The 9,640-nt window shown below is 32.7% G+C and overlaps 1 long non-coding RNA gene across 3 annotated transcripts; it reads left to right on the top strand.

Annotated features, from left to right (window-relative positions):
• The first annotated feature begins 4,058 nt into the window (after positions 1-4,058).
• Positions 4,059-5,947, top strand: LOC107886493 (uncharacterized). Of its 3 annotated transcripts, none has more exons than XR_001680775.2 (3): positions 4,119-4,846; positions 5,472-5,552; positions 5,676-5,947. It is a non-coding gene; the product is annotated as an uncharacterized lncRNA (long non-coding RNA). The 3 variants fall into 3 exon arrangements; XR_001680773.2 differs by having other exon boundaries at positions 4,120-4,807; XR_005916983.1 differs by having other exon boundaries at positions 4,059-5,552.
• The last annotated feature ends 3,693 nt before the right edge of the window (positions 5,948-9,640 follow it).

Raw genomic sequence — 9,640 nt, 5'->3', positions numbered from 1 at the left:
AACAAGTCGGGACTAAATCAAGTACTTAGAAAACTTTTCGCAAAAGTTTCACAATTCTTCCTAGGGCAAGGTACACACGCTTGTGTGGTCAGGCCATGTGGTTCACACGGCCAATAGATATGCCCATGTCTCAAGCCGTGTAGGCATTCCAAATGGGGTACACAGCCGTGTCCCAACCTGTGTCTGTACCCTTGTAACTCTCTGGCTTAGGTTACACGGTCAAGTCACATGCCCATGTGCTAGGCCGTGTGTAGGTACAGAGGTCACACGGCTAAGCCACATGCCCGTGTGATCAACTCTAAGTATTCTGTTTTGAATTTTTAAAGATGCAAGGGGATACACGACCAAAATACACGCCCATGTGCTAGGCCGTATGTCACACACAGATGAGACACACGCCGGTGTCTCTGCCCCTGTAGACAAAATAAGGCCATTTCCAAGCTATATTTCTCACCCAAACTTGCTTTTGCACCTACATTATCACTTTAACACATTCACAAGCCAATCTAAGACATTCAAATCCAACCAACAATTAAGTCTTATACATAATATATCACTTCATAAAATCCATATATCTAAACTTACCTATTTGTTTAAAATTGCATATAAACAATACTTATAAGATTACTAACAAACCAACCATATCAATTTCACACCAAACATGATATGGCCTTATATATTTACACATCAAAACATATTCATCACAAGCCATTCCAATGGCTAAATTCAACCAAACACATACATGCGATTCTTGACCACTTTTAGCTTATACATGCCATTATAACCTAAGATTTAATTTACTTTTTATATCAAAACAAGCTGACGGATAGTGTGAAGTATTTCTGCCAATTTTCCAACCCAACGAGCTTCTGAAATACTATAAAACAGAGTAAGCATTTAATGCTTTGTAAGTTCGCATAACAGAAAATTAACTTACCATTCATTTACATTTAAGGTAAGCATACAAAAATACATCCAAGAAATTTGGCTAATAGCCTAAACACACAACTTTATCAAACATGTTAGTCAAGTATTTCATGTGAATATCAAGAATCAGGGATGAGCTCATCAAATATCAAATTTCCATGTATTTTCAGGTGTATATAGGTAATATATCATTCAAAATTAATTTTAACTTATATTAGAACTTTGTTCGTTGAACCATTTGAAATATCGATGGATACACGGGTAGTACGAATCTATAATCCATCAATTCATATTCGAGAGTGCTCATTAAAGCACATAATCAGGAAGCCCTCTCTCTAGCCATATAACAAGAAGCTCATGTGAGCCATGTAATGGGAAGCTTATCCGGGTTGTATAACATAAAGCTCATAAGAGCCATAGTACGGAAGCTCATGCGAGCCAATAACGGGTAGCTCTGAAGAGCCATTAACAGGAATCTTATCCGGATCACCATGTATCTGGAAGTTTAAGCGAGTCATATCGGGAAGCTCACAAAGAGCCTTTAATCGGGAAGCTCACGAAGAGCCATATAACGAGATGCTCATAAGAGTTGCGGTGTGCTCACAACATATCTAGGATCACGACCGATTGGGATGCTCTGAAGAGCTATTAACAGGAAGCTTGCAAGAACCATATAATAAGAAGCTCGAGAAGGCTAATAACAGGACGCTCTTTCGAGATGTGGTGTGTCCGCAATATATGCAAAACCACAACCAATTCGGGAAATCCTGTATCCATCGAATTTTATTTTTGTAATCAAAACTTGATGTTTGTCAGGCATTGTCGGATATAATATTAATTTCATATTCATAGCAAAAATAAAATCATATACACAATATTCAATTCAAGTATATAAGTATACACAATTTAGTTACACGAACTTACATCGACAATGTTCGTGTATATAAAATCTACTAATCCGTTACTTTGTCTTTTCCTCGATCCAATTCCGTATTTGATCTATCCGGATCTATACAAGTAAATTTAATTCAATTTAATACAATTCATATTCAATTCACATCTTAAGCAAAATTACCATTTTGTCCCTATACTTTCATTTATTAACGATTTCATCCCTAGGATTGGAAAATGAAATTCATGCAATTTAATCCTTATTCCACGCCTCGCTAATTTTTACTTGTAACATTTTCATCCCATGTAATTCATAAAATTTAGAATTTTTCCATGAATTTTACATCTTTTCAATTTAGTCCCTAAACCATAATTTTATCAAAATTCACTTTATAAAAGTTGTTTATCTATCATCAACCTTTCATTTTCTACCATAAATTTCATAATTCATACATAATCATCAATGTAAAAATCCTATTACTTTTGATAACTTTGCAAATTAATCCCCAAGATAGCTAAATTAAGCTATTACGATCTAGGAAACATAAAAATAACTAAAAACGGGACTTGAATACTCACCTAATTAAGCCAAAATAACTTGCTATCTTTAAGCTCTTTTAAACTATGGTTTCCATGTTTTTATTTGGGAAAGATGATATAAAAATGATGATATTTTCACTATTTAATAATTTATCATCTTTTATTATTTTACTTTCCAATTTCATCTTTTTCTTTATTTAATTTTCCATGGATGAATCATCAAAATTATCTACTAACTCTTCTTAATGGTTTATTTTCCATATAAGGACCTCAAATTTTGAATTTCATAGCTATTTGATCCTTTTAGCTACTAGAATTCAACTTTTTCATTTTATGCAATTTGGTCCTTTTCTCAATTAAACATGAAATTGGTAAAATTTGCTTAATGAAATTTCTATACGATATTCCTAATGCAGATCATGAAATAATATTAAAATAATTTTTCTTACGGACTCAGATTTGTGGTCCTAAAACCACTGTTTTGATTTCACTGAAAACGGGCAATTACCTGGGGGTCCTAGGTCGTGTAAGAATTGAACATGCTGGAGCTTTAGAGGGGACATGGCTTTGAGAGAAGTCGTGTGGATGGGTGGTCTACACGTCTATGTGGCTGGCCATGTGGCTTTAATCTAGGCTTATTTTGCCTGATTTTCTTGTAAAAGAACTCACACCTATCACTAGGGTCTTGAACGGTGATTCTCCCGTCCAAATCTTATCCAAGATACCTACAACAAGTCTTTTAACTGACAATTATGCAAGAATTAACAACGATTTTCAATATTTACCAAGGTTAATGAAAGATTTTATAAAATAATAGAAAATGATTGTTTTAACGATTGCAAGATTTATCAATAAGCAAAAATTTTGTTGAATTTCAAGATCAAGTATCGAAATTGAAACGTACTTACCGATTCTTGGCTAGGATTAGAGACGAGATTGTCGGCATTTCGCAAAATCGATAAAAAGAACGGAGATCGATTTTGGGTTCGAGATCAAAATAAAATTTTAGTAGTGAAAGAAAAAATATTTGCAGAGAGGATGAAAAAGAAAAATGGGAAGAAATAGGGAAAGAAAAAGAAAGAAAAATTTTAGTTCATTTAGAAAAGAAAAACTAAAGTTTTATTTTGATTAGAATGAAATTAAATACCTAGGTTTTCAAAATTTGAGGGGATGTTTGGAAATTAACCCTTATTATTGAAATTAGAAAAGGGAAAGGAAATGGAAAAGTGTTTGGCATGACTTGAACCTTGGAAGCATAGGAAATGATGCAAATGCTTAACCATTTAGGCTATTACCCACCATTAGCATGTTTCTACCACATTTTTATATGTATTCTAGTTGGATTTTGTTCCTCTGTTGCTAAAAAAATGAAGAAAATGGGAAGAGTGTGACTTAAACCTAAGGCTTCTTAATGATTGCTTTAGCTACATAGCCATCAAAACTAAGCCATTTCTTGGTGGTTTATTTATTCTAACCCTATATATTTTGGGGTGTTACATATTTAATTCCACAAAGATGATTCACCTCATCGATTGATCCAAATGACTAATATGACAGTCCATATATTTCAAGAGTCAACCATGTCACAATTGTTACAAACCGTCGAGCGTAGGTGTTCGAAAATTCTTAACTCATTTCCTTGACGAGTTGGTGACTTGTCCCAACCAAAATTTTTACTTCAATATTTTATTTGTATAATTCTTAAATATTTTTTAGTTGCATATAATATTAAAAAAAAACTTTTATCTTTTTAATTGGAATCATAATAAACCTTTACAACACTTTTGCTTGGCATGAATAACCAATTTATTTTGGTCTGATTCGATGATAAACAATGATTCAATAGTTTGATTCATCGAATCCTTCATTCAACAAAATCATCATTCATCTCCTATTCCACCTTCTCCCCTAATGGTCATTCTTCACTAGACCGAAAGAATAGGACATTACAAACTCCACTGAATAAAGAAAAAAACATAACTTCCCATTATTGCCCTTTACCACTCTCCCTCACAAAACACATCAGGCCACCATACCTTAAGCCCTGTCTTATCGTTCTTGTTCGGTTATTCTCATCCCGCAACAATCATCGACATATATCTCGACATTGTAAAAAGCTTCTAAAAAGCTTCTCTAAATTTGATACGAGTAAAGTTATTATTTCCATCAATCTCACTTTCATTGTGAGAATTTCATCTCTTTGCTTTTCTGCTTGTATTTCGTTAGGAGGGAGTTGTGAAAAAAATGATTTTTCGAAAAAATTTTGACCGATTGGTTGATTTGATTGTTTTAGGGCAATTTAGAGTTAGAAATCTAAGCTTGTTTTTTTAAATTGCATTTCTATTTTTTTGCTTCTCTGTTTGTTTTTTGATTGGTTTTTATAGCCATTTTTGTTTATTGCAAGGGATTTCAGGTTGCTCATCTCAATAACATGGGATTTCAATTTCAGGTTGGTATTTTTTGGGTTTTGGCTCAGATTGATCCTCGAGTAAGAATTTGTGCCTTTGTTTTACAGTTTGACTCATTATTTCTCTTGTCCTAAAGATTCTTCTCATTTGAGTTGCCATTATTGTTTTTAAACAGCTTTTCATTTGGAATTATGGGTCAATCATAGGCTGGTTGACTGAATTAGTTTCTTAATTGGGTTTTGTTTTGTATTGTAAGAAATTGATGCTTTTGGTATGTAAATTGTTGGATACATATGTAAGGGGAAGTTAGGGAACTAGAATATATAATGATGATGGTTCACACACATGCATGTATAGAAACATAAGGAGTTAGGGTTCCTCTGTTGATTGTCCTCCAAAATTTGTTGAAACTTGGTAATCTGCTCATTAAGCATTTCAAGGACTATAAGGGACTAAATCTTAATTATTTCAACACCAAGCTTAAGTTGGTACCAAGTTATTCTAATTGTTTGGCTAATATATACTGTATTGCTTGCTTATTAATTGAATGGATCTATCACTTAGGAAATGTTTCTGTGTAGAGTTTGCTTTGAGGAACAAATCAGGGTAGTTCTGCTTCCTTGTAGACATCATGTTCTTTGCAAGTATTTGCATCTACCCATGTAATACTGACAATGTTATTTTCTATTTTGGTTGTTTTCTCAGTATTGGAAGATTGGTTAATGCAAGTATGTCTGTGAAAGCTTTGGCTTAGGCATCATATATACTCAGAAATATATTATTATGGTATTTACATGACTTGTAGTGGCATAACATATTTTTGGCATATGGTGTGTAATATTTTCATTTCTTATCAAAGGATGTGGAACTTGTTTTCTTTAATTATTAATAATGTTGTTTCTTTTTCAGCACTTGCTGTGAGAAGTGCAAAACGTGTTCTGCCATGTTTCTATTGAAGAGCGACTGCCAGTCTCTGATGTCTAGTTTCTAATTACCTATAGAAAAGTTGGTGTAATTTTTTTCAAATCGTTTCGAATTTGCTTGTGATTTTAGATGAAGTAAGCATTGAGAAGCTGGCCATTCTGGTTACTCTAAACGTAATATAGTTGTGTTTTGCCATTCAGAAGTTGTAAATGGCTAGTTGTTTTCTGAAATGAAATGAAATTATAGTGATTTTGACATGTTTTGTGATAAATCATGGGTTTTTTTTCCTTTTTTCGCTTATGAAATATCAATAAGGATGGTGAAGCGCTCTCTTGTGCATGTGTATAGTTAGTCCCGGACTTTCAGGAATTATATGTTGCTTGGGTTGCATTGTTTTTTCTTTTAGATATGCATGGATGGGGATAAAGAGAGATCGATGGATTAAATCTTTTGGTTTGTGATAGGGAGAAGAAAATGTTGGGACAATGTGATTTGGTTAAGGCCAAATGGAGAAATAATCAGAGTTGTTAAGTGGAAGGAACCAAACGAGTACACATGTAATGATGCAATTGAAGCTTTTTGTCTTGTAAAATGTTGAGATGGAAGATGAAGATAAATTTAAGGAGAGAGAAGGGACCAATGAATATATAAATATGAAATCTTTTAACATAATTTAATATAAAGTATTATTTTTAAATTTCAGAATATATAAAAATAAAATCTTTAAATATAAAAAAACTTTTAATATAAAATAGTATTCTTTAATACTAAATTGATGTGAGAAATACATTAAAATGTTAAAGGACATATTATCATTCGAGTATTTTTTTTTTACTATTAGATATCAATTCCTCTCAATCAAATGTATGAATATTATTACAATACTTGTTTCATTCAATCCAACCAAATCACTATTATACTTATTCAGTTTCATTATAGCTTTATTTTATTCCACATAATATCTACTTCATTACAATCCTATTCCATCTTAAATATGCTATTAGTGTTTAATGAATAAATATCAAACAAGTAAACAAAATTTTTAAATAAAAATAAAAAGTAACTGATATAGTCATATGCTTATAGCCAATTCTCCGAATAACCAAAATCAAATAACGCAAGTGAGAAGACATTCCAAAGGAAAATAAGCAAAATTGCAGCTTTATAAATTATAATGGCCTTCTTACACAAATGAAACATGTACATAACCAAAAAAGAAAAAAGTGCATAGAAAAATTCCATGAAAAACATGGAAACACCATAAGCACTAAAAAAAGTAATCAGAATAAAAGATACAAGAAAATTGCCAACAAACATTGACACTGTCAACTGTCTCGTACTATCAATTCAACTGAGAGCTTCAGCATTAAGATAAAGTTGACTAATTTCCAGATTTCAAGCAAAAGCAAAACCATTTTCTCTGCATTCAGATCGAAACAAAGGAAAGTTAGTAATGAGGTGAATTTTTGTAGAAATGAAATCCCAAATAATCTTTGAATTTATGGGTCTTAACCTTAATGCAATATTTATGTCTTCTTTTCTCCTTGCGTGTACCTTGTTTCTGCTGTGATTTTATACCTTCAGTGGCAACAACTGTGACATTCCCACCAGTTCTCTTCTCATCTCTAGCTATGTTAAAAATGGCAGTATATCCTTCAGCTGAGGCTGGATCATTTACATCCCATTCACCAAATTTTGGCAGTGCCTGTCCTTTACCATACTGCAAACATGGAAAAATCAACAAATTATTGAAGGGAAAAAATTGGGTTTTTCATGGGCTTTCTGGGTTTCATTTGCTTCTAGAAAACAATGCAATTGAAAAAAAAAAACCAAAACTTTGCTTCTTTTCATAACTTTTTCTTTCAAGATCTGAAAATGAGATTGAAGAAATCAACATAAAACAGAAAACCCAGAAAATTAAAGAAGATTCCTGAGAAAAATAAAGGAGAGTGGAGAGAATCTTACGGATGACATGATTGAAGAGTAACAGGGGGAGTATTAAGGAAATGAAAAAGATAGTTTTTTGTTAATGGATGAATTGATGAAGATGTGATGATTATTCAAAGGTGAGTGAATTTATATCATGGTGGGGGGTTTTGAGTTTAGAGGAGGGAAATCGAAAATACAAACGATGGGAATGATTTTCCACACGGCTCAAACTCGTCTGAGACACGGGATCTTTCCATTTTATTTTACCTCTGCTTTTGAACAGAAAAGTGGGGTCTTGGGGTGGGTGGGAGACTCGACCACTCGGTATTAAACGGTGGCCTAAAGGGCTTTTAGGATTGAATACCCTTTATTTTAAACCCCTAATAGAAAACTACAAAAATAATTGACAATGTTCCCCTTCTTGTTATCCATCAAGATTATACATTGTCGAAATGGCATCCAATTCCCACTCTTAATGGCCAAAGATCCCACAAATACGTTTGTTCAAGCGTCGATGCATGAAGATCCGAGCAATGTACACGATAACTTTTATTATGTGTTGGGAGCTATATAGAAAATATATTTATTGATATCATTATTCTCTTTTTAAAAGAAATGATTGATTAGATGTGTGGGATATTTATTTAGTTTTTTATTTTTTTTTCGACATAATTCTAATTATTCTAGTTTTTTTAAGAATGCTTGGTATGAGATTTCCCCACTAATTTCATAACATCTTTACCATAGATTTTTTTCTTTTTAGGAACCTTCACATAGATTTATTTGTCATTTTTACTTCCTCTACTCTAAGGACTTGACATAAGCAGAGGTTCACTTTGTTTACCTCACATGTTAGAGGCACTTAGTTTGGAATTGGACTGTCCATGATTACTCTAAATACAACTTATAACGAAATCTTATATTTTTCTTAAAAGATATGTCATATCAATAAACTTTTCTTAATATTAATGCTTCCTACCTACTTTTTTTCAATTCACTTAGACATAAGTTAATTGACTTTTGGACTAACTGTTAATTACTTCACTTAGCAGTTAAGTGTAGTTTTGAGTGTTAGTTTGTTATAGTTTAGTTATGTTGTTATGAGTTAGTTGCTTATGCCGTATAAATAAGCAATCTCATGCCTTGATAACTCATTTGATTAGAATTCAAGAATTTTTTGTATTTGGGTTGCACGGATGTATTCTCAAGCCGTGTAATTCTCTGTATCTGTGTGGGTTAAAAGAAAATTGAAAAAAAATTAGCTTTAGTTTTCACACGGCCTGTGGCACACTCGTGCCTCCAAGCCATGTGGATCACCTCAGACCGCGTGACTCCTTTTTTTTCGAATTTTTTTTTATTTTTTTGAAATTTTTTCAACATCTTTTTAAAAAATAATCATGAAATTAAAATGAATAAATAAGTAAAATAAAAATACTTGGGTTGTCCCCCAATAAGTGCTTATTCAGAGTCCAAGCTCGATTTCCCTTTTCAAGCTAACAGTTAAGGCGGATCTTGGAGTTGAAGCTCCTTTCTCTCGTTGCCACTATTACCACCAAAATAAAGTTTGAAATGAAAATTGTTTACCTTAAATGTGTAGTAATCAAGGTTTGTTACCTCAACGGTTCCGTATGGAAATACATTTTGTACCACAAATGGGCTCGAACCTCTTGACTTAAGCTCTGAAGGGAACATTCGTGGATCTGATTTCTCGAATAGTACTTTGTCCCCAACTTTGAATTGATTCATTCTCTTTACATGGACACTATGACATTGCTTAGTTATTTCTTTGACCGTTCTTGGATTCTCATCAGTCTTTGTTCGCCATTCATCTAATTCATTGAGCTGTAGCACTTGCTCTCCACTCGTCCCTTGATTTTTATCACCTTGAGACAGATACTGTTTGAACACGTATTCATTAGTAAATTCTTGCAAAGAATGTTATGTCACATGATTACTAACATTAACAAAATAACAAGTATCATCTCACTCACTAGGAACTTTAACCAAATCACGTGCTTGAA

Source organism: Gossypium hirsutum, chromosome A03 (assembly GCF_007990345.1).
Source record: "Gossypium hirsutum isolate 1008001.06 chromosome A03, Gossypium_hirsutum_v2.1, whole genome shotgun sequence".
Classification (NCBI taxonomy): Eukaryota; Viridiplantae; Streptophyta; class Magnoliopsida; order Malvales; family Malvaceae; genus Gossypium; species Gossypium hirsutum.
This window is presented reverse-complemented; position numbering and strand designations above follow the sequence as displayed.